This window comes from Ranitomeya imitator, chromosome 2, assembly GCF_032444005.1.
Source record: "Ranitomeya imitator isolate aRanImi1 chromosome 2, aRanImi1.pri, whole genome shotgun sequence".
Taxonomy (NCBI): Eukaryota; Metazoa; Chordata; class Amphibia; order Anura; family Dendrobatidae; genus Ranitomeya; species Ranitomeya imitator.
Genome location: NC_091283.1, coordinates 47,748,308 through 47,772,234, shown reverse-complemented (window position 1 = coordinate 47,772,234; position 23,927 = coordinate 47,748,308). Strand labels below are relative to the sequence as shown.

The following is a 23,927-nucleotide window of genomic DNA, read 5'->3' as shown; positions in this document are numbered from 1 at the left end:
AATAGTTTTATCAAGTCTTCCACAATGGCCCTCTGGGTGCCTGCATTGAAAACGGCAAGTCTGCCTCCGACATGAGAAAAGGAAATTTCTCCTTGCACCATGTGTCAACAAAGGTCCACAGCCAGTATTTCATGTTGGGCAAAATACAATTCATTCGAGGGTCTTGGGAAAGGCATCTGGACATGAACTCTGCCTTGTGTGGCAGCCTGCAAAGAGTTAAAAGTTCAGTGTCCTGATGAGGAAGAACACTAACCATCCTCTCCTCACAATGCACAGACTCCTCCTCCTCCTCTTCAGGCCGTCAATGCTAGACAGAGATGATGCCTGGATTGGGGGTCCCCTCTGTAGCACAGACCACAAACTCCTGTTCCTCCTAATCTTCCTCCTCCTCCTGTACCTTATCATCACCCAATGTAGCTTGAGAATATTGTGTGAGGCTGGGCTGTGTGGTATCAGCCACTGTAAAATCTTGCTCCATAGCCATAGGCATTCAAAGCTTCCTCTGTGAGATTCTGCAGTGAATGTTTTAGTGGACAGAGCAGTGGGATGGTTATGCTGACAATAGCATCGTCAGCGCTCACTATCTAAGTTCAGCACTCAAAGTTTTGATGAACCTTGCATATGATTGATCCACACCCACTCGGCAGTTGTTACGTGTGGGGGCTGAGTGTTACAATGATGGGCATTGAGAAGCTGGAATTCAGACACTGCTCTCTGCTGCTCACCAAGCCTTGCCAATATATGTACCGAACACCACCTAACACATTTATCTAGCTATCCCTGTGTTCAAAATTTTCTTCATATCCAGGATCCTTGTATCATGGTCTCATACGCTTTATGCATTTAATAGCCCTCTGTGTCTGTACTTTTACACATAATGGTTGATAACTGGTTCATGCAGCATTACATGAGCACCCGATTTATTACATTATGGCTGATCAGGACAAAGCAATTGCTACCATCCACCTTTCGTATTTCCCCTATTTCCTCATAACTTGTAAGCTTGCAAGCAGGGCCCTCATTCCTCTTGGTATCTCTTGTTTATGTGATTATTGTTATTCTGTAATGTCTTATTTTATGTACAAGTCTCCTCTAAAAGGTAAAGTGCTGCGGAATATGTTGTGTTATGATAAGGTAATTCAGCACCACAATGGACATAGAGGTCAGAGCACATACAGTGACCTGACAATAACCCAAAAACATAGAACGAGCTCTGAGACGTGGGAACTCTGCTGACCGCAATCCCTAATCCTCTCCAACCACACTAGAGGCAGCCGTGGATTGCGCCTAACGCTCCCTATGCAACTCGGCACAGCCTGAGAAACTAGCTAGCCTGAAGATAGAAAATAAGCCTACCTTGCCTCAGAGAAATACCCCAAAGGAAAAGGCAGCCCCCTACATATAATGACTGTGAGTTAAGATGAAAAGACAAACGTAGAGATGAAATAGATTTAGCAAAGTGAGGCCCGACTTTCTGAACAGAGCGAGGATTGGAAAGGTAACTTTGCGGTCAACACCAAACCCTACAAAAACCACGCAAAGGGGGCAAAAAGACCCTCCGTACAGAACTAACGGCACGGAGGTACACCCTCTGCGTCCCAGAGCTTCCAGCAAGCAGGAAAAAACAAATATACAAGCTGGACAGAAAAAACAGCAAACAAAATAGCAAAGCGGAACTTAGCTATGCAGAGCAGCAGGCCACAGGAACGATCCAGAAGGAAAACAGGTCCAATACTAGAACATTGACTGGAGGCCAGGATCAAAGCACTAGGTGGAGTTAAATAGAGCAGCACCTAACGACTTCACCACATCACCTGAGGAAGGAAACTCAGAAGCCGCAGTACCACTTTCCTCCACCAACGGAAGCTCACAGAGAGAATCAGCCGAAGTACCACTTGTGACCACAGGAGGGAGCTCTGCCACAGAATTCACAACAGTACCCCCCCTAGGAATATGACGAGAAGACAACCAAACCAAATCCCCAACACGAAGTCGGGGACCCACACAGCGTCTGCGATTAGCGAAATGTTGAGCCTTCTCCTGGGACAAGGTCAAATTGTCCACTACATGAGTCCAAATCTGCTGCAACCTGTCCACCACAGTATCCACACCAGGACAGTCCGAAGACTCAACCTGCCCTGAAGAGAAACGAGGATGGAACCCAGAGTTGCAGAAAAACGGCGAAACCAAGGTAGCCGAGCTGACCCGATTATTAAGGGCGAACTCAGCCAAAGGCAAAAAGGACACCCAGTCATCCTGATCAGCAGAAACAAAGCATCTCAGATATGTTTCCAAGGTCTGATTGGTTCGTTCGGTCTGGCCATTAGTCTGAGGATGGAAAGCCGAGGAAAAAGACAAATCAATGCCCATCCTACCACAAAAGGCTCGCCAAAACCTCGAAACAAACTGGGAACCTCTGTCAGAAACGATATTCTCTGGAATGCCATGTAAACGAACCACATGCTGGAAGAACAATGGCACCAAATCAGAGGAGGAAGGTAATTTAGACAAGGGTACCAAATGGACCATCTTAGAGAAGCGATCACAGACCACCCAAATGACTGACATCTTTTGAGAGACGGGAAGATCTGAAATAAAATCCATAGAGATATGTGTCCAAGGCCTCTTCGGGACCGGCAAGGGCAAAAGCAACCCACTGGCACGAGAACAGCAGGGCTTAGCCCGAGCACAAATCCCACAGGACTGTACAAAAGAATGCACATCCCGCGACAGAGATGGCCACCAAAAGGATCTAGCCACTAACTCTCTGGTACCAAAGATTCCAGGATGACCAGCCAACACCGAACAATGAACCTCAGAGATAACTTTATTCGTCCACCTATCAGGGACAAACAGTTTCTCCGCTGGGCAACGATCAGGTTTATTAGCCTGAAATTTTTGCAGCACCCGCCGCAAATCAGGGGAGATGGCAGACACAATTACTCCCTCTTTGAGGATACCCGCCGGCTCAGATAAACCCGGAGAGTCGGGCACAAAACTCCTAGACAGAGCATCCGCCTTCACATTTTTAGAGCCCGGAAGGTACGAAATCACAAAGTCAAAACGGGCAAAAAACAGCGACCAACGAGCCTGTCTAGGATTCAACCGCTTGGCAGACTCGAGATAAGTCAAGTTCTTATGACCAGTCAAGACCACCACGCGATGCTTAGCTCCTTCAAGCCAATGACGCCACTCCTCGAATGCCCACTTCATGGCCAGCAACTCTCGATTGCCCACATCATAATTTCGCTCAGCAGGCGAAAACTTCCTGGAAAAGAAGGCGCATGGTTTCATCACCGAGCAATCAGAACTTCTCTGCGACAAAACAGCCCCTGCTCCAATCTCAGAAGCATCAACCTCGACCTGGAACGGAAGCGAAACATCTGGTTGACACAACACAGGGGCAGAAGAAAAATGACACTTCAACTCTTGAAAAGCTTCCACAGCAGCAGAAGACCAATTGACCACATCAGCACCCTTCTTGGTCAAATCGGTCAATGGTTTAGCAATACTAGAAAAATTGCCGATGAAGCGACGATAAAAATTAGCAAAGCCCAGGAACTTTTGCAGACTTTTCAGAGATGTCGGCTGAGTCCAATCATGGATGGCTTGGACCTTAACAGGGTCCATCTCGATAGTAGAAGGGGAAAAGATGAACCCCAAAAATGAAACCTTCTGAACCCCAAAGAGACACTTTGATCACTTCACAAACAAAGAATTAGCACGCAGGACCTGAAACACCGTTCTGACCTGCTTCACATGAGACTCCCAATCATCCGAGAAGATCAAAATGTCATCCAAGTACACAATCAGGAATTTATCCAGGTACTCTCGGAAGATGTCATGCATAAAGGACTGAAACACTGATGGAGCATTGGCAAGTCCGAATGGCATTACTAGATACTCAAAATGGCCCTCGGGCGTATTAAATGCAGTTTTCCATTCATCGCCTCGCTTAATACGCACAAGATTATACGCACCACGAAGATCTATCTTGGTGAACCAACTAGCCCCCTTAATCCGAGCAAACAAATCTGATAACAACGGCAAGGGGTACTGAAATTTAACCGTGATCTTATTTAGAAGGCGGTAATCTATACAAGGTCTCAGCGAACCATCCTTCTTGGCTACAAAAAAGAACCCAGCTCCTAATGGCGACGATGACGGGCGAATATGCCCCTTCTCCAAGGACTCCTTCACATAACTCCGCATATCGGCGTGCTCAGGCACAGATAAATTAAACAGTCGACCTTTTGGGAATTTACTACCAGGAATCAAATCGATAGCACAATCACAATCCCTATGCGGAGGTAGGGTATCGGACTTGGGCTCATCAAATACATCCCGGTAATCAGACAAGAACTCTGGAACCTCAGAAGGGGTGGATGATGAAATAGTCAGAAATGGGACATCACCATGTACCCCCTGACAACCCCAGCTGGACACAGACATGGATTTCCAATCTAATACTGGATTATGGACTTGTAGCCATGGCAACCCCAACACGACCACATCATGCAGATTATGCAACACCAGAAAGCGAATAACCTCCTGATGTGCAGGAGCCATGCACATGGTCAGCTGGGTCCAGTACTGAGGCTTATTCTTGGCCAAAGGCGTAGCATCAATTCCTCTCAATGGAATAGGACACTGCAAGGGCTCCAAGAAAAACCCACAACACCTAGCATACTCCAAGTCCATCAAATTCAGGGCAGCGCCTGAATCCACAAATGCCATGACAGAATACGATGACAAAGAGCAGATCAAGGTAACGGACAGAAGAAATTTTGACTGTACCGTACCAATGGTGGCAGACCTAGCAAACCGCTTAGTGCGCTTAGGACAATCAGAGATAGCATGAGTGGAATCACCACAGTAGAAACACAGCCCATTCAGACGTCTGTGTTCTTGCCGTTCAACTCTGGTCAAAGTCCTATCGCACTGCATAGGCTCAGGTTTAAGCTCAGGTAATACCGCCAAATGGTGCACAGATTTATGCTCACACAAGCGTCGACCGATCTGAATGGCCAAAGACATAGAGTCATTCAGACCAGCAGGCATAGGAAATCCCACCATGACATCCTTAAGGCCTTCAGAGAGACCCTTTCTGAAAATAGCTGCGAGCACACCTTCATTCCATTGAGTGAGTAAGGACCACTTTCTAAATTTCTGACAATATACCTCTATCTCATCCTGACCCTGACACAGAGCCAGCAAATTTTTCTCTGCCTGATCCACTGAATTAGGTTCATCGTACAGCAATCCGAGAGCCAGGAAAAACGCATCGATATTACTTAATGCAGGATCCCCTGACGTAAGAGAAAATGCCCAGTCCTGAGGGTCGCCACGCAAAAAAGAAATAATGATCCTAACCTGTTGAACTGGGTCACCAGAGGAGCGAGGTTTTAAAGCTAGAAATAGTTTACAATTATTTTTGAAACTCAGAAATTTAGTTCTATCTCCAAAAAACAAATCAGGAATAGGAATTCTCGGTTCTAACATAGAATTCGGAACCACAAAGTCTTGAATATTTTGTACTCTTGCCGTCCCTGTGTTCAAAATTTTCTTCATATCCAGGATCCTTGTATCATGGTCTCATACGCTTTATGCATTTAATAGCCCTCTGTGTCTGTACTTTTACACATAATGGTTGATAACTGGTTCATGCAGCATTACATGAGCACCCGATTTATTACATTATGGCTGATCAGGACAAAGCAATTGCTACCATCCACCTTTCGTATTTCCCCTATTTCCTCATAACTTGTAAGCTTGCAAGCAGGGCCCTCATTCCTCTTGGTATCTCTTGTTTATGTGATTATTGGTATTCTGTAATGTCTTATTTTATGTACAAGTCTCCTCTAAAAGGTAAAGTGCTGCGGAATATGTTGTGTTATGATAAGGTAATTCAGCACCACAATGGACATAGAGGTCAGAGCACATACAGTGACCTGACAATAACCCAAAAACATAGAACGAGCTCTGAGACGTGGGAACTCTGCTGACCGCAATCCCTAATCCTCTCCAACCACACTAGAGGCAGCCGTGGATTGCGCCTAACGCTCCCTATGCAACTCGGCACAGCCTGAGAAACTAGCTAGCCTGAAGATAGAAAATAAGCCTACCTTGCCTCAGAGAAATACCCCAAAGGAAAAGGCAGCCCCCCACATATAATGACTGTGAGTTAAGATGAAAAGACAAACGTAGAGATGAAATAGATTTAGCAAAGTGAGGCCCGACTTTCTGAACAGAGCGAGGATTGGAAAGGTAACTTTGCGGTCAACACCAAACCCTACAAAAACCACGCAAAGGGGGCAAAAAGACCCTCCGTACTGAACTAACGGCACGGAGGTACACCCTCTGCGTCCCAGAGCTTCCAGCAAGCAGGAAAAAACAAATATACAAGCTGGACAGAAAAAACAGCAAACAAAATAGCAAAGCGGAACTTAGCTATGCAGAGCAGCAGGCCACAGGAACGATCCAGAAGGAAAACAGGTCCAATACTAGAACATTGACTGGAGGCCAGGATCAAGGCACTAGGTGGAGTTAAATAGAGCAGCACCTAACGACTTCACCACATCACCTGAGGAAGGAAACTCAGAAGCCGCAGTACCACTTTCCTCCACCAACGGAAGCTCACAGAGAGAATCAGCCGAAGTACCACTTGTGACCACAGGAAGGAGCTCTGCCACAGAATTCACAACAATGTTGGCACTATAGAAATAAAAATATTATTATTATTATTATGAAAGGTTGAATTACAGTGTGTAGGCAGGTCACAAATTGGTCGGTGACTAAGCAAATTAAAGCGCAGCTGCAGCAAAGCTAGTCTGGCAAAAGCCTGAGAAGACTTTCAGAAATGCGCGCTGACACGCAGTACCTTGGCAAGTAGGTCTAACAAGTAGAGTTGAGCGACCTTGACCTTTTTAGAGTCGAGCCGGGTTTTGCGAAACCCGACTATGTCCAAAGTCGGGTCGAGTGAAATCGGCCGATTATGACGTAAAGTCGGGATCGACCGAAACACGAAACCCAATGCAAGTCAATGGGGCAGCATAGTCGGCAGTGAGTGGGGGCCAGGAAAACACCTAGAGTGCCCATTTTAATGTCAAAACCATCCATTCTTCTTAATGAAGCTTGTCAAGCGTAATTTACCTTATAATAATTGGAAGGCATTTGAAATTGGGGGTCATTTGGCTAAAGTTGTGGGGGGTAGGGCTGGTTCAAGTAATTAGTGGGCCCAGGAAATCTGGACCACGTCACGGCAGTGGAGCAGGGAGAGGTAAGTATTTCAACTTTGCAAGTGCTGTGAACCTGAGCAAGCAGGGGGGGCCCACTCGTTGGCATTGGCACTGGCACAGGGCCCCTCAAAGTACAGCGGTGTGTTTGCACGGCGGGGGCGCCTCCCACCGGCAGCAACACTTTTGCGTACTATGAGAGGCCCTGTGCCAGTGACGTCGCCAACTAGTATTCCTCCCCCCACCTGATGAAGGAACCTGCACTTTCATCTGCACCTTCCTCTTTGTCCCCGTGTAAGGTGGTATGGTATGCGGGAAGAGCAACCTGACTTTCAGCAGGGTCACAATGTTGTTGTGTAGCGTGCACGGGGAATGTTGCGTTATGGGTCAATGTACCAGCAGACTCATCTATCACTGGCTGGGCAATGGGCACGATGAAGTGGAAACACAGATATAGGCCCAAAGAAGAAAGTGGGCTAAATGCAGTTCAAAATTGGTAACACAGGAATAACCAGGGGGCATTGCAGTGGAGGACAACTGGAATGAGAGGCTGACACAGAGAGTAGGGCCAAATCAGTAAGTAGTCGAAATGCAGTTCAAAATTGGCAACTGTAGTAAACAGGCGGCACAGCTTTGTTCAGTGGAGGAGAACAGCAAGGAGTGGCAGACACCGATAGTAGGCCCCAACCCAACTAGTAGGCCAAATGCAGTCTAACATTAACAACTACTTAACGAGAGGCTGAAAATGGTATTTCAGGACAGGAAACCAGGAGAACAGCAAGGAGTGGCAGACACCGATAGTAGGCCCCAAACCAACTAGTACGCCAAATGCAGTTGTTCCATTTAACCACAATTTAATGAGAGCCTGAAGATAGAAGCTCAGGAAAGGCAACCTGGGGAACACCTTGGAGTGTAACACACCATCTCTCTCCACCCCATACCCATTTTGTAGGCCTAATGCTGTGTACTTTTCTACAACTACTAAACGAGAGTCGGAAGACCGAAGCAATGGCAAGGAAACCTGGGGAACACCTTGGAGTGTAACACACCATCTCTCTCCACCCCATTCCCCATTTTTTAGGCCTAATGCAGCCTACTTTCCGACACCTACTAAACGAGAGCATGAAGATCGAAGCTCAGGAAAGGCAACCTGGGGAACACCTTGGAGTGTAACACACCATCTCTCTCCACCCCATACCCATTTTGTAGGCCTAATGCTGTGTACTTTTCTACAACTACTAAACGAGAGTCGGAAGACCGAAGCAATGGCAAGGAAACCTGGGGAACACCTTGGAGTGTAACACACCATCTCTCTCCACCCCATACCCAATTTGTAGGCCTAATGCAGCCTACTTTCCGACACCTACTAAACGAGAGCATGAAGATCGAAGCTCAGGAAAGGCAACCTGGTGAAAACCTTGGAGTGTAACACAACCTGTCTCTACACCCCATACCAAATTTGTAGGCCTAATGCAGCGTAGTTTCCACCAACTACTAAACGAGAGCCGGAAGATCGAAGCTCATGAAAGGCAACCCGGGGAACACCTTGGAGTGTAACACAACCTCTCTCTACACCACGAAAGGGCTGATTCTTAGGAAGGAAGGCTGTTGTAAATAAGCATTGCGCGTCCGAGGGTGATTATATTCTTATTCGGTATCTACTCACCCTCGGACGCGCCATGCTTCTTGATTTGTAATTAATGTTTATTTGCAATGTGCTTTTGACTTACTCAATTATTTTTTTAATTATTGATTTTATTAAATTAATAGTTTAACATCTTATTGGAAATAATTTAAAGGAGACGCGACAGGACAACACTCGGTGGATGCCATATCTGTGTTAACAACTCCAAAAAACTTTCAGTTAACTTCTTGCAGGAGAAAGAAATTGTAGCTGTTGGACCTTTGTAGTACAGTTCCAGATATTTGTTGTGTGCTTGTTTTGATTGTTAAAATGTCTGCATTTGAGATCTCAACACGATCTTATTTTTTATAATCAAATTAATTTTTTAAATATTTTATTAGGTTGGTTCAAGGGGTACACGGGCCGCAGTAGACAGGTCAGTGGAGGCCTAGTGGAAGGAGGGACCGCAGATGCGCCACTGTTTCACCCATACACAATTAGTAGGCCTAATGCAGCGTAGTTTCCAACAGCTACTAAACGAGAGCCGGAAGATCGAAGCTCAGGAAAGGCAACCTGGGGAACACCTTGGAGTGTAACACAACCTCTCTCTACACCACGGAAGGGCTGATTCTTAGGAAGGAAGGCTGTTGTAAATAAGCATTGCGCGTCCGAGGGTGATTATATTCTTATTCGGTATCTACTCACCCTCGGACGCGCCATGCTTCTTGATTTGTAATTAATGTTTATTTGCAATGTGCTTTTGACTTACTCAATTATTTTTTTAATTATTGATTTTATTAAATTAATAGTTTAACATCTTATTGGAAATAATTTAAAGGAGACGCGACAGGACAACACTCGGTGGATGCCATATCTGTGTTAACAACTCCAAAAAACTTTCAGTTAACTTCTTGCAGGAGAAAGAAATTGTAGCTGTTGGACCTTTGTAGTACAGTTCCAGATATTTGTTGTGTGTTTGTTTTGATTGTTAAAATGTCTGCATTTGAGATCTCAACACGATCTTATTTTTTATAATCAAATTAATTTTTTTTATATTTAATGATGTTGGTTCAAGGGGTACACGGGCAGCAATAGACAGGTCAGTGGAGGCCTAGTGGAAGGAGTGACGGCAGACAGGCATCAAAGGCCTAACATTGGGCTGGCTGTAGGCAAGTTAAAATTGGTTCCAGGGGAACACGGCCATCAGTGGCCTGGTCAGTGTAGTTGTAGTTGAAAGAACGGGACGCAGACAGGCTTCGAAGGCCTAACATAATAACATAGGGCTGGCTGTAGGCAAGTTAAAATTGGTTCCAAGGGAACACGGCCATCAGTGGCCTGGTCAGTGTAGTTGTAGTTGAAAGAACGGGACGCAGACAGGCTTCGAAGGCCTAACATAACAAACTTGGGCTGGCTGTAGGCACTTTTAAATTTGTTCCAGGGGTACATGGGCAGCAGTGTATGGTCAGTGGAAGTCTAGTGGAAGGAGTGACCGCAGACAGGCTTCCAAGGCATAACATAACAAACTTGGGCTGGCTGTAGGCACTTTTAAATTGGTTCCAGGGGTACACGGGCAGCAGTGGTCTGGTCAGTGGAAGTCTAGTGGAAGGAGTGACCGCAGACAGGCTTCCAAGGCCTAACATAACAAACTTGGGCTGGCTGTAGGCACTTTTAAATTGGTTCCAGGGGTACACGGGCAGCAGTGGTCTGGTCTGTGGAAGTCTAGTGGAAGGAGTGACCGCAGACAGGCTTCGAAGGCCTAACATAACAAACTTGGGCTGGCTGTAGGCACTTTTAAATTGGTTCCAGGGGTACACGGGCAGCAGTGGTCTGGTCAGTGGAAGTCTAGTGGAAGGAGTGACCGCAGACAGGCTTCCAAGGCCTAACATAACAAACTTGGGCTGGCTGTAGGCACTTTTAAATTGGTTCCAGGGGTACACGGGCAGCAGTGGTCTGGTCTGTGGAAGTCTAGTGGAAGGAGTGACCGCAGACAGGCTTCGAAGGCCTAACATAATAACATAGGGCTGGCTGTAGGCAAGTTAAAATTGGTTCCAAGGGAACACGGCCATCAGTGGCCTGGTCAGTGTAGTTGTAGTTGAAAGAACGGGACGCAGACAGGCTTCGAAGGCCTAACATAACAAACTTGGGCTGGCTGTAGGCACTTTTAAATTTGTTCCAGGGGTACATGGGCAGCAGTGTATGGTCAGTGGAAGTCTAGTGGAAGGAGTGACCGCAGACAGGCTTCCAAGGCCTAACATAACAAACTTGGGCTGGCTGTAGGCACTTTTAAATTGGTTCCAGGGGTACACAGGCAGCAGTGGTCTGGTCAGTGGAAGTCTAGTGGAAGGAGTGACCGCAGACAGGCTTCCAAGGCCTAACATAACAAACTTGGGCTGGCTGTAGGCACTTTTAAATTGGTTCCAGGGGTACACGGGCAGCAGTGGTCTGGTCTGTGGAAGTCTAGTGGAAGGAGTGACCGCAGACAGGCTTCGAAGGCCTAACATAACAAACTTGGGCTGGCTGTAGGCACTTTTAAATTGGTTCCAGGGGTACACGGGCAGCAGTGGTCTGGTCAGTGGAAGTCTAGTGGAAGGAGTGACCGCAGACAGGCTTCCAAGGCCTAACATAACAAACTTGGGCTGGCTGTAGGCACTTTTAAATTGGTTCCAGGGGTACACGGGCAGCAGTGGTCTGGTCAGTGGAAGTCTAGTGGAAGGAGTGACCGCAGACAGGCTTCCAAGGCCTAACATAACAAACTTGGGCTGGCTGTAGGCACTTTTAAATTGGTTCCAGGGGTACACGGGCAGCAGTGGTCTGGTCTGTGGAAGTCTAGTGGAAGGAGTGACCGCAGACAGGCTTCGAAGGCCTAACATAACAAACTTGGCCTGGCTGTAGGCACTTTTAAATTGGTTCCAGGGGTACACGGGCAGCAGTGGTCTGGTCAGTGGAAGTCTAGTGGAAGGAGTGACCGCAGACAGGCTTCCAAGGCCTAACATAACAAAATTGGGCTGGCTGTAGGCACTTTAAATTGGTTCCAGGGGTACATGGGCAGCAGTGTATGGTCAGTGGAAGTCTAGTGGAAGGAGTGACGGCAGACAGTCTTCGAAGGCCTAACATAACAAAATTGGGCTGACTGTAGGCACTTTTAAATTGGTTCCAGGGTAACACGGCCAGCAGTGGCCTGGTCAGTGTAGTAGTTGTAGAAAGAAGGGACCGCAGACAGGCTTCGAAGGCCTAACATAACAAAAATGTCAAAACAATGGTATTGTCAGTGCCAGGCATTGAAGGATGTCAGCGCCTAGACTACACATTGGTGAAGCTGTGAGAGATAATTTTGCTAGTGGTAGAGCACTGTTTGAGCTGGGGGGGGGAACTGTCTTGTGGCCGGCGGTACAGGCACAGGGCCCCTCATATTACAACGGTGTGTCTGACGTTGGGTGCGCACCACCACCGCCAGAGACACTTTATTGTACTATGAGGGACCCAGTGGCAGTGCCGTCGACCAAAAGCGGCCACACCCACCTCTTCAGACAAACAGCACTCTCAAGGGTCCAAGCGCAAAGTGGCGATAGCACGGCCCCGTGTGGGGAGTTTGGCCATTTCGTGAGGTGGAAACATGTCGTATGCTGGACAATCAGGTGAAGAAAATTACGAGATTGGAAAAGTCATTCAGAATAGTCCACAGGCAAGACCTTTTCATAGGAAAGCTAGGTGTCAGCCGGGCAGGGTGGGGCAAAAGATTTTGAAATCCAGTTGTGGTTCATTTTAATGAAGGTTAGATCATCTACATTTTGGGTAGCCAGACGAGTCCTTTTTTCTGTTAGTATTGAACCTGCAGCACTGAATACTCTTTCTGATAGGACACTAGCTGCCGGGCAAGCAAGCTCCTGCAATGCATATTCTGCCAATTCTGGCCAGGTGTCTAATTTGGATGCCCAGTAATCAAATGGGAATGACGGTTGAGGGAGAACGTCGATAAGGGATGAAAAATAGTTTGTAACCATACTGGACAAATGTTGTCTCCTGTCACTTTGAATTGATGCTGCAGTACCTGTCCTGTCTGCGGTCATAGAAAAATCACTCCACAACCTGGTCAGAAAACCCCTCTGGCCAACGCCACTTCTGATTTCTGCCCCTCTAACACCTCTGGTCTGCTGGCCCCTGGAGCTCGTGTGAGAACGATCACGGGCGCTGTATGCAGGGAATGCCAGAAGCAAACGGTCAACAAGAGTTGATTGTTTTGTTGCTAATATTAGTTCCAAGTTCTCATGTGGCATAATATTTTGCAATTTGCCTTTATAGCGAGGATCAAGGAGGCAGGCCAACCAGTAATCGTCATCGTTCATCATTTTTGTAATGCGTGTGTCCCTTTTGAGGATACGCAAGGCATAATCCGCCATGTGGGCCAAAGTTCCCGTTGTCAAATCTGCGGTTGTGCTTGGTTGAGGGGCAGTTGCAGGCAAATCTACGTCACTTGTGTCCCTCAAAAAACCAGAACCCGGCCTTGCCACGCCACCAATTTCCCGTGCCCCCGGGAAAGCTTCCTCATTAAAAATATACTCATCCCCATCATCCTCCTCATCCTCCACCTCCTCTTCGCCCGGTACCTCGTCATGTACACTGCCCTGACCAGACAATCGCTGACTGTCATCAAGGCTTTCCTCTTCCTCTGGTGCAGACGCCTGATCCTTTATGTGCGTCAAACTTTGCATCAGCAGACGCATTAGGGGGATGCTCATGCTTATTATGGCGTTGTCTGCACTAACCAGCCGTGTGCATTCCTCAAAACACTGAAGGACTTGACACATGTCTTGAATCTTCGACCACTGCACACCTGACAACTCCATGTCTGCCATCCTACTGCCTGCCCGTGTATGTGTATCCTCCCACAAAAACATAACAGCCCGCCTCTGTTCGCACAGTCTCTGAAGCATGTGCAGTGTTGAGTTCCACCTTGTTGCAACGTCTATGATTAGGCGATGCTGGGGAAGGTTCAAAGAACGCTGATAGGTCTGCATACGGCTGGAGTGTACAGGCGAACGGCGGATATGTGCGCAAAGTCCACGCACTTTGAGGAGCAGGTCGGATAACCCCGGATAACTTTTCAGGAAGCACTGCACCACCAGGTTTAAGGTGTGAGCCAGGCAAGGAATGTGTTTCAGTTGGGAAAGGGAGATGGCAGCCATGAAATTCCTTCCGTTATCACTCACTACCTTGCCTGCCTCAAGATCTACAGTGCCCAGCCACGACTGCGTTTCTTGCTGCAAGAACTCGGACAGAACTTCCGCGGTGTGTCTATTGTCGCCCAAACACTTCATAGCCAATACAGCCTGCTGACGTATGCCAGTAGCTGCCCCATAATGGGAGACCTGGTGTGCAACAGTGGCAGGTGCGGATGGAGTGTTTGTGCGACTGCGGTCTGTGGACGAGCTCTTGCTTCTGCAGGAGGACGAGGAGGAGGAGGAGGAGGAGGGGGTGCGAACGGCTACAGACAACTGTTTACTAGACCGTGGGCTAGGCAGAACTGTCCCAAACTTGCTGTCCCCTGTGGACCCTGAATCCACCACATTTACCCAGTGTGCCGTGATGGACACGTAACGTCCCTGGCCATGCCTACTGGTCCATGCATCTGTTGTCAGGTGCACCTTTGTGCTCACAGATTGCCTGAGTGCATGGACGATGCGCTCTTTAACATGCTGGTGGAGGGCTGGGATGGCTTTTCTGGAAAAAAAGTGTCGACTGGGTAGCTCGTAGCGTGGTACAGCGTAGTCCATCAGGTCTTTGAAAGCTTCGCTTTCAACTAACCGGTAGGGCATCATCTCTAACGAGATTAGTCTAGCTATGTGGGCGTTCAAACCCTGTGTACGCGGATGCGAGGCTAAGTATTTCCTTTTTCTAACCATAGTCTCATGTAGGGTGAGCTGGACTGGAGAGATGGAGATCGTGGAACTAGCGGGGGTGCCGGTGGACATGGCAGACTGAGAGACGGTGGGAGATGGTATTGTTGCCGCCGGTGCCCTAGATGCAGTGTTTCCTACTACGAAACTGGTGATTCCCTGACCCTGACTGCTTTGGCCTGGCAAAGATACCTGCACAGATACAGCAGGTGGTGCGCTAAATGGTGGTCCTACACTGCCGGAAGGGATGTTGCGTTGATGACTAGCTTCATTGGCCGAGGGTGCAACAACCTTAAGGGACGTTTGGTAGTTAGTCCAAGCTTTCAAATGCATGGTGGTTAAATGTCTATGCATGCAACTAGTATTGAGACTTTTCAGATTCTGACCTCTGCTTAAGGAAGTAGAACATTTTTGACAGATGACTTTGCGCTGATCAATTGGATGTTGTTTAAAAAAATGCCAGACTGCACTCTTTCTAGCATCGGATACCTTTTCAGGCATTGCAGACTGAGCTTTAACCGGATGGCCACGCTGTCCTCCACCAGGTTTTGGCTTTGCCACGCGTTTTGGGCAAGATACGGGCCCGGCAGATGGAACCTGTGGCGATGTTGATGCCTGCTGCGGCCCCTCCTCCTCCTCTGCTTCAGAACTGCTGCTGCCTGCACCCTGTTCCCCCAATGGCTGCCAATCGGGGTCAAGAACTGGGTCATCTAATAACTCTTCTTGTACCTCCTGCGCAACTTCGTCTGTGTCACCGTGTCGTTCGGTGGTATAGCGTTCGTGATGGGGCAACATAGTCTCATCAGGGTCTGATTCTTGATCAGCACCCTGCGAGGGCAATGTTGTGGTCTGAGTCAAAGGACCAGCATAGTAGTCTGGCTGTGGCTGTGCGTCAGTGCACTCCATGTCAGATTCAATTTGTAATGGGCATGGACTGTTAACTGCTTCACTTTCTAAGCCAGGGACGGTATGTGTAAAGAGCTCCATGGAGTAACCCGTTGTGTCGCCTGCTGCATTCTTCTCTGTTGTTGTTTTTGCTGAAGAGGACAAGGAAGTGACTTGTCCCTGACCGTGAACATCCACTAACGACGCGCTGCTTTTACTTTTACCAGTTTCACGAGAGGAGGCAAAAGAGCTAGAGGCTGAGTCAGCAAGATAAGCCAAAACTTGCTCTTGCTGCTCCGGCTTTAAAAGCGGTTTTCCTAATCCCAGAAAAGGGAGCGTTCGAGGCCTTGTGTAGCCGGACGACGAACCTGGCTCCACAGCTCCAGACTTAGGTGCAATATTTTTTTCCCCACGACCACCTGATGCTCCACCACTACCACTACCCTCATTACCAGCTGACAATGAACGCCCCCGGCCACGACCTCTTCCACTAGACTTCCTCATTGTTTTAAAAACGTAACCAAACTAACGTTATTTGTTGCAGTCACACAACTTACACGGTGAGCTATAACTTCAGTATGATTTAGCTACCCCTTTACAGGTTGGTGAGACCACAGCGAAAATCAGGCCCAATGTTACACACTCTTTTTTTGGTGGCTGCAAATTAGAGAGATGCCCCACACGCAGGACTGTCACTGAAGCACAAATGTTAATATTAATGTCACACTATTATTTTTTTTTTATTTTTATTTTTTTCAGGAACACTTTAGAAACCCCCCAAAAAAAAAAAAATAGATTTTTGCAGGGAGAATTTAGAAAACAAATGTAACAAACTATATGCTTTCTATGGGCCACTGAGTGAGAGATGACGCACACAGGAATCAGGAGTGGCACACAAGCCCAGAGGCCAATATTTTTCTACCAATGATTGATGTAGTTATTTTCTCTGGTAGATTTTGGAACCCAAATCAAGGAAAAAAAATATAGGCTTTCTATGGACCACAATTGGAGAGAGAGAGAGAGAGAGAGAGAGAGAGAGAGAGGGCACACCCAGGAGTCAAGACTGGCACACAAGCAGAAAGGCCAATATTAATCTCCCACTGTTTTTTTTGTTTGTTTTTTTTTTTTTTTTTTCAGGGAGACTTTAGAAAAAAAAATAATAAAAAAAATATGATTTTATCAGGAAGAATTTAGAAACCAAATAAAATAAAATGATTTTTTCAGGGAGAATTTATAAAAAAAATAAAAACAAAAATAGGCGTTCTATGGCCCACTGACTGAGAGATGACGCACACAGGAGTCAGGAGTGGCACACAAGCCCAGAGGCCAATATTTTTCTACCAATGATTGATGTAGTTATTTTCTCTGGTAGATTTTGGAACCCAAATCAAGGAAAAAAAATATAGGCTTTCTATGGACCACAATTGGAGAGAGAGAGAGAGAGAGAGAGAGAGATGGCACACCCAGGAGTCAAGACTGGCACACAAGCAGAAAGGCCAATATTAATCTCCCACTGTTTTTTTTGGTTGTTTTTTTTTTTTTTTTTTCAGGGAGACTTTAGAAAAAAAAATAATAAAAAAAATATGATTTTATCAGGAAGAATTTAGAAACCAAATAAAATAAAATGATTTTTTCAGGGAGAATTTATAAAACAAATAAAAACAAAAATAGGCGTTCTATGGCCCACTGACTGAGAGATGACGCACACAGGAGTCAGGAGTGGCACACAAGCCCAGAGGCCAATATTTTTCTACCAATGATTGATGTAGTTATTTTCTCTGGTAGATTTTGGAACCCAAATCAAGGAAAAAAAATATAGGCTTTCTATGGACCACAATTGGAGAGAGAGAGAGAGAGAGAGATGGCACACCCAGGAGTCAAGACTGGCACACAAGCAGAAAGGCCAATATTAATCTCCCACTGTTTTTTTTGGTTGTTTTTTTTTTTTTTTTTCAGGGAGACTTTAGAAAAAAAAATAATAAAAAAAATATGATTTTATCAGGAAGAATTTAGAAACCAAATAAAATAAAATGATTTTTTCAGGGAGAATTTAGAAAACAAATAAAACCAAAAATAGGCGTTCTATGGCCCACTGACTGAGAGAGAGAGAGAGATGGAACGCTTAGTACTGGCACACAAGCCCAAAGGGCAATATTAATCTCCCTTTTTTTTTCCAGGGAGAATTTGTAAAACCCCCCAAAAAAAAAAAATAGGCTTTCTATGGCCCACTATTTGTGAGAGAGATGGGACGCTCAGGACTGGCACAGATGGCACGCTCAGGACTGGCACAGAAGCCCAGAGGCCAATATTAATCTCCCTTTTTTTCTGGGAGAATTTATAAAACCAAAAAAATATTTAAATAGGCTTTCTATGGCCCACTATTTGTGAGAGAGATGGCACGCTCAGGACTGGCACAGATGGCACGCTCACAACTGGCACACAAGCCCAGAGGCCAATATTAATCTCCCTTTTTTCAGGGAAAATTTATAAAACCAAAAAAAAAATTAAATAGGCTTTCTATGGCCCACTATTTGTGAGAGAGATGGCACGCTCAGGACTGGCACAGATGGCACGCTCACAACTGGCACACAAGCCCAGAGGCCAATATTAATCTCCCTTTTTTCAGGGAAAATTTATAAAACAAAAAAAAAAATTAAATAGGCTTTCTATGGCCCACTATTTGTGAGAGAGATGGCACGCTCAGGACTGGCACAGATGGCACGCTCACAACTGGCACACAAGCCCAGAGGCCAATATTAATCTCCCTTTTTTTCAGGGAGAATTTATAAAACCAAAAAAAAAATTAAATAGGCTTTCTATGGCCCACTATTTGTGAGAGAGATGGCACGCTCAGGGCTGGCACAGATGGCACGCTCAGGACTGGCACACAAGCCCAGAGGCCAATATTAATCTCCCTTTTTTCAGGGAGAATTTATAAAACCCAAAAAAAAATAAAATAGGCTTTCTATGGCCCACTATTTGTGAGAGAGATGGCACACTCAGGACTGGCACACAAGCCCAAAGGCCAATATTAATCTCCCACTGTATTTTTATCAGGGAGAATTTATACACCCCACAAAAAAAAATACAGAAAAATGAAAAGGCTTTCTATGGCCCACTATGTGAGAGAGATGGCACACACAGGGATGGCACTCTAGCAGAAATGCCAAATTGCCAATCTTAATCTCCCACCAAAAAAAAAAAAAAAAAAAAAACAGGGAATGTCCTACAATTACTATCTCCCTGCCTGCAGTAATCTCAGCCAGGTATGGCAGGCAGCTACTATCTCCCTGCCTGCAGTAATCTCAGCCAGGTATGGCAGGCAGCAATAAGGAGTGGACTGATGCACAAATGAAATAAAAAGTGTGGACAAACAAAAAAGATAGCTGTGCAGAAAGGAAGGAACAAGAGGATTTGTGCTTTGAAAAAAGCAGTTGGTTTGCACAGCGGCGTACACACAGCAATGCAGCTATCAGGGAGCCTTCTAGGGCAGCCCAATGAGCTACAGCGCTGAGGGGAAAAAAAAAAAAAAAAAACTTCCACTGTCCCTGCACACCGAGGGTGGTGTTGGACAGTGCAAATCGCTGCAGCACAAGCGGTTTTGTGGTTAATGGACCCTGCCTAACGCTATCCCTGCTTCTGACAAAGCGGCAGCAACCTCTCCCTAAGCTCAGATCAGCAGCAGTAAGATGGCGGTCGGCGGGAACGCCTCTTTATAGCCCCTGTGACGTCGCAGACAGCAAGCCAATCACTGCAATGCCCTTCTCTAAGATGGTGGGGACCAGGACCTATGTCATCACGCTGCCCACACTCTGCGTTTACCTTCATTGGCTGAGAAATGGCGCTTTTCGCGTCATTGAAACGCGACTTTGGCGCGAAAGTCGCGTACCGCATGGCCGACCCCGCACAGGGGTCGGATCGGGTTTCATGAAACCCCGACTTAGCCAAAAGTCGGCGACTTTTGAAAATGTTCGACCCGTTTCGCTCAACCCTACTAACAAGTCAAGGTATGTTTTAAAAAAATGCTGTACAACCAAGTTTAGCACGTGGGCCATGCATGGAACGTGTTTACCAGCTTGCTGAGCTTTAAAGCCACCGCCAAGTTACACCCATTATTGCACAACCACCAGACCTGGTTGGAGGTTTAGCAAGGAAAGCCACTGATCGGTCTGTTCTTTTATCACCTTCAACAGCTCGGCTGCATTGTGAGCTTTATCACCTAAACAGATGAGCTTCAGCAGATCGCGCTGCCACTTAGCCAAGCAGTTCTGCAGACCTCCCAGCTGGGGAGTGATGGAGAGGCTAGTTTTGGTTAGGAGGAGGAGAGAAAGGAACTGTAATAAGAGGAGACTGAAATCCTGATGGAAGTTGGGATAGCTATTCTTGGTGTGGGTAAGATGTGTGATGTCCCAGCCTCTGACTTGTCCCAGACTCCACCAGATTCATCCAGTGTTCCATAAGGCAACTGTAGCTTCCCTGTCCACAAGAAATTGTCCACATGCCTGTGGTAAACTAGACCTTCCTTGTGACTGCGATGGCCAGAGCACGGCTGATATTGTGTAACACATAGTTTTGTAATGCGTTGACGGCACACCAGGCAAAATAGTGTTAGATGGGAATCGAGCATCGTGGGGCTGCCACCGCCAATAGGTCATGGAAAGACACAGTTCCCACCAGTCAAAACAGCAATATTTCCAGTGCTATCAATCTGGCAATGTGGGTGTTTAGCATTGTGGCTCGCGTGTGTGGGTGGATATTTCTGCTATCCAAAAAAAGAGAAAAAAATCCAGCTTCCAAAAACTTACAAATTTATTCAGGATAAAAGGCAAAGTCCAGTCCAATCCAATAAATTACATAGTGAAGAGTAGCAAGCTACGCGTTTCGAACAATGGTATGTTCTTTCTCAAAGCTACTGCATACATGTGGCAGCAAGGTTAAATACCAGCTGTCACAAATGAGAATTACTCTGTCGATCACATGATAAACAGAGCAAATCATCTGGTTAAAAATCTTATATTTACAAAAAAAAACAAAGAATAACTTGAACAACTTACAACAAAATAAATAAAGAGGAACGCAAGAAAAACATAATACATATTATAGTTGCAATTCAGTAGTGGAACATGATCTCTCTCCGCGCATTCAGACCTGCAGGGTAGCAGGTATTCAGGCAGAACATCCAGTATGCTTCTGCTTTCTGTTAAACGCTTGGGGCAGGGAAAAGTGAACGCTGAGCTGGGACAACAAACTGGACGTGATTGCTTACTGATGTGACTGTACAACTGCAGGTTGTGGGCAGAAGGCAACAGCACCTGCTTCATGGACAGCAGATTGGGAAGGCGGTAACACAAGGGAAGTGGCAGTGGCTTCACCATCAGACAAAGATTTTGTACCCAGGCATTCCGCCCACCTACTAGGGTGCTTGGCTGCCATGTGCTTTTGCATGCTGGTGGTGCTCAAGTTGGCAGTTTTCTTGCCTCTTCTTAGCTTGGTTTGGTAGATAACGCAAATTACAGTTGGATTGTCTAGAGGAGTTTCAGAAAAAAACTGCCATAATGGGGAACAATGCACCCTTGGCCTGTTATCTAGCTGAGTGCGGGGGGCTCTGTGGAACAGTTGACCGAGTTCTCCAACTGGTCAAACCACTACCTATTCTTGCCTGTTTTTGTGCTACGGATCCTTCCCTGTCTGCACTGCTGTGCTTGCTAGGTGTGACACCATGTCAGGTTGGATCAGTGGGCTCATCATCGACCACGTCATCTTCCAATTCCTCAATCTGATCCTCCTGAGTTGTGATTTTAAGCTGACCTGATGGCAACTGTGCATCATGATTGTCCTCCACCTCTTCAGACATGAATTGACCTTCCACAATATGGCTTTCTCCTCACTGTGGGTGCTCAAATGTTTGGGCATCACTGCACTCCACCTCCTCATGACCCTCTTTAATGTGTACATTGAAAGGCCTGACAAATTACAAGAAAATTTAAACAGTTCCTCAGAGTGGCCAGGGTTAGGGTCATATGTCTCCTGTGACTCTTGGTGACTCTTAATGGTGGGAGGAAGGAAGACCAGGTTGAAGATTCAGAGGCCCAGCCTTTTGGCTACTGAGACTGGACCATGTGGAAGAGTTTGTGGCGCTGCTTGTCAACACACTGGATCCTTTGTCTGCCATCCAACCCACAACATCCTCGCACTTGTCTGGGTTCGTCAGTGGTGCAGCATGCTGGCCAAACAAACACAGTGATACTGTTGTTTTTAAACCAGGTATTGGTACTTTTGGCAGTGTGGACAGGTGACAAGTCCTGCTGGAGAATGAAATTTCCATCTCCAAAACACTTGTCGGCAGAGGGAAGCATGAAGTGCTCTAAAATGTCCTGGCACACAGCTCCGCTGACTTTGGTCTTCATAAAACACAGTGGACCTACACCAGCAGCTTGGATTGTGTGTCTCTCCACTCTTCCTCCAGACTCTGGGACCTTGATTTCCAAATGAAAAGCAACATTTACTTTAATCTAAAAACAACACTTAAAAAGCCCAGACAGCATCCAAAACGATGCTGTATGTAATGACTCTATATAATATATGAGTTTATCTTTTTGAAGAACTGAAATAAATTAACTTTTTGATGATATTCTAATTTAGTGAGAAACACTTGTATATAGGTAGATCGACTCACTTAACTCGACATAGAGGTAGACACAGGAACACTGACTCTTTAAATCTTCCACTGGTTCATTAAAAAGTGCTTCATAAACCAATGCAAAGTAAGCAAAAGAAACCCAGCCTTCCTGGCCTAACAGGAAAACAAAAACATAACATATAGTACAGTCCTTGTTGCTACGGGAATCCGTCTGCTTCAGGAAGAGACAACTAAAGCTTCAACTTCCCTTAACATGAAAACACAGCTCTAGAACTTGCACCTCCAGTCCCATTCTCACACTCAATGCTCTAGAAGGCTGGGTATTTTTTTCTTTAGACTCCTTTTGCTCTACAGCTATTCAATTAGCCTAGTACTAAATTTGGCTGATTAACCCCTTTCAGCACTTGGTTCGCTGGAGCATTTGCTAGGTTTCCATCACTGAGACGAACACCCTTAGTGACACATTCCTCCCCTCCAGTACTTCGCCAATGACTTTGTCACATATCCACCCCCTTTGCCTAAAGCCAGGGATTTTGGCACCTTCAGTCACCAAACATGAAAGTTTAGACAGGGCATCTAATTTATCATTCAGCTTCCCAGGCCTGTAATCCATATGAAAGTAGAAGTCCTGTAGCCCTGAATTTCAACTCTTGGAATGCCATCTCTGCTTCAAGAGACCATTTGACCATTTTGTGTCCTTAATAAGGTTGGTCAGGGGTGCTGTTATCATGGCAAAATTTAGGATAACCCGCCTATAATACCCCACCATTCCCAGAAGTGCCAGAATCTATTTCTTGGAGACCAGTTGCAGCCAATTTTGAATTCCCTCTCCCTTATTCACTTGCGGCTTTATTCCTCCTTTTTCAACTCTGTACAGTAGTCCAAGTATTTTTACTTATCTTTACCATGGCACACGTCTTTGGATTTATAGCGAGTGGGCGGATGCGAGTGGGCAGAGTCAGCCCTCGCTGTGCTGGCTGCAGGGGTGCTGTATCCATTATAGCCAGCGCTACACTCAGGCAGTAAGTACAGCCACACTCACGCAGTACAGCCACACTCACACAGTACAGCCACACTCACAGTACAGCCACACTCATGCAGTACAGCCGCGCTCAGTATAGCTGCACTCAGGCAGCACAGCCGCACTCAGGCAGCACAGCCGCACTGGGGCAGCACAGCCGGAGAGAGAAAGATGGGAGCAACATATGGCAGAATGGAAACAGGAACAGGCAGAATGGGTGCAGCACATTACAACAGATTGGGGGCACAGGATGGGAGCAGAACATGACAGAATGGTTGCGCAGGATGGGAGCACCACATGACAGGATGGGGGCAGGATGGGAGCAGCACATGACAAGACGGGGCGCATGATGGGAGCACTTGACAGGATGGGGACGCAGGATGGAGCAGCACTTGACAGGATAGGGATGTAGGATGGAGCGACACATGACAGGATGAGGATGCAGGTTGGAACAGCACATGACAGGATGGGGGCGCAGGGTGGAGCAGCACATACCAGGATGGAGACCATATACCAATATAAATGCTTGCCACCCGGGCGTAGAACGGGTTCAATAGCTAGTATATACTATATATATATATATATATTTATATATATGTATATATATATATATATATATATATATATA

General features: G+C 46.3%; 1 protein-coding gene across 2 annotated transcripts in view; it reads right to left on the bottom strand.

Moving 5' to 3' along the window:
• Positions 1-23,927, bottom strand: part of LOC138661754 (cytochrome P450 2A4-like) — a 63,514-nt gene that overhangs the window by 3,428 nt on the left and 36,159 nt on the right. The gene's annotated exons all lie outside the window — the stretch shown is intronic.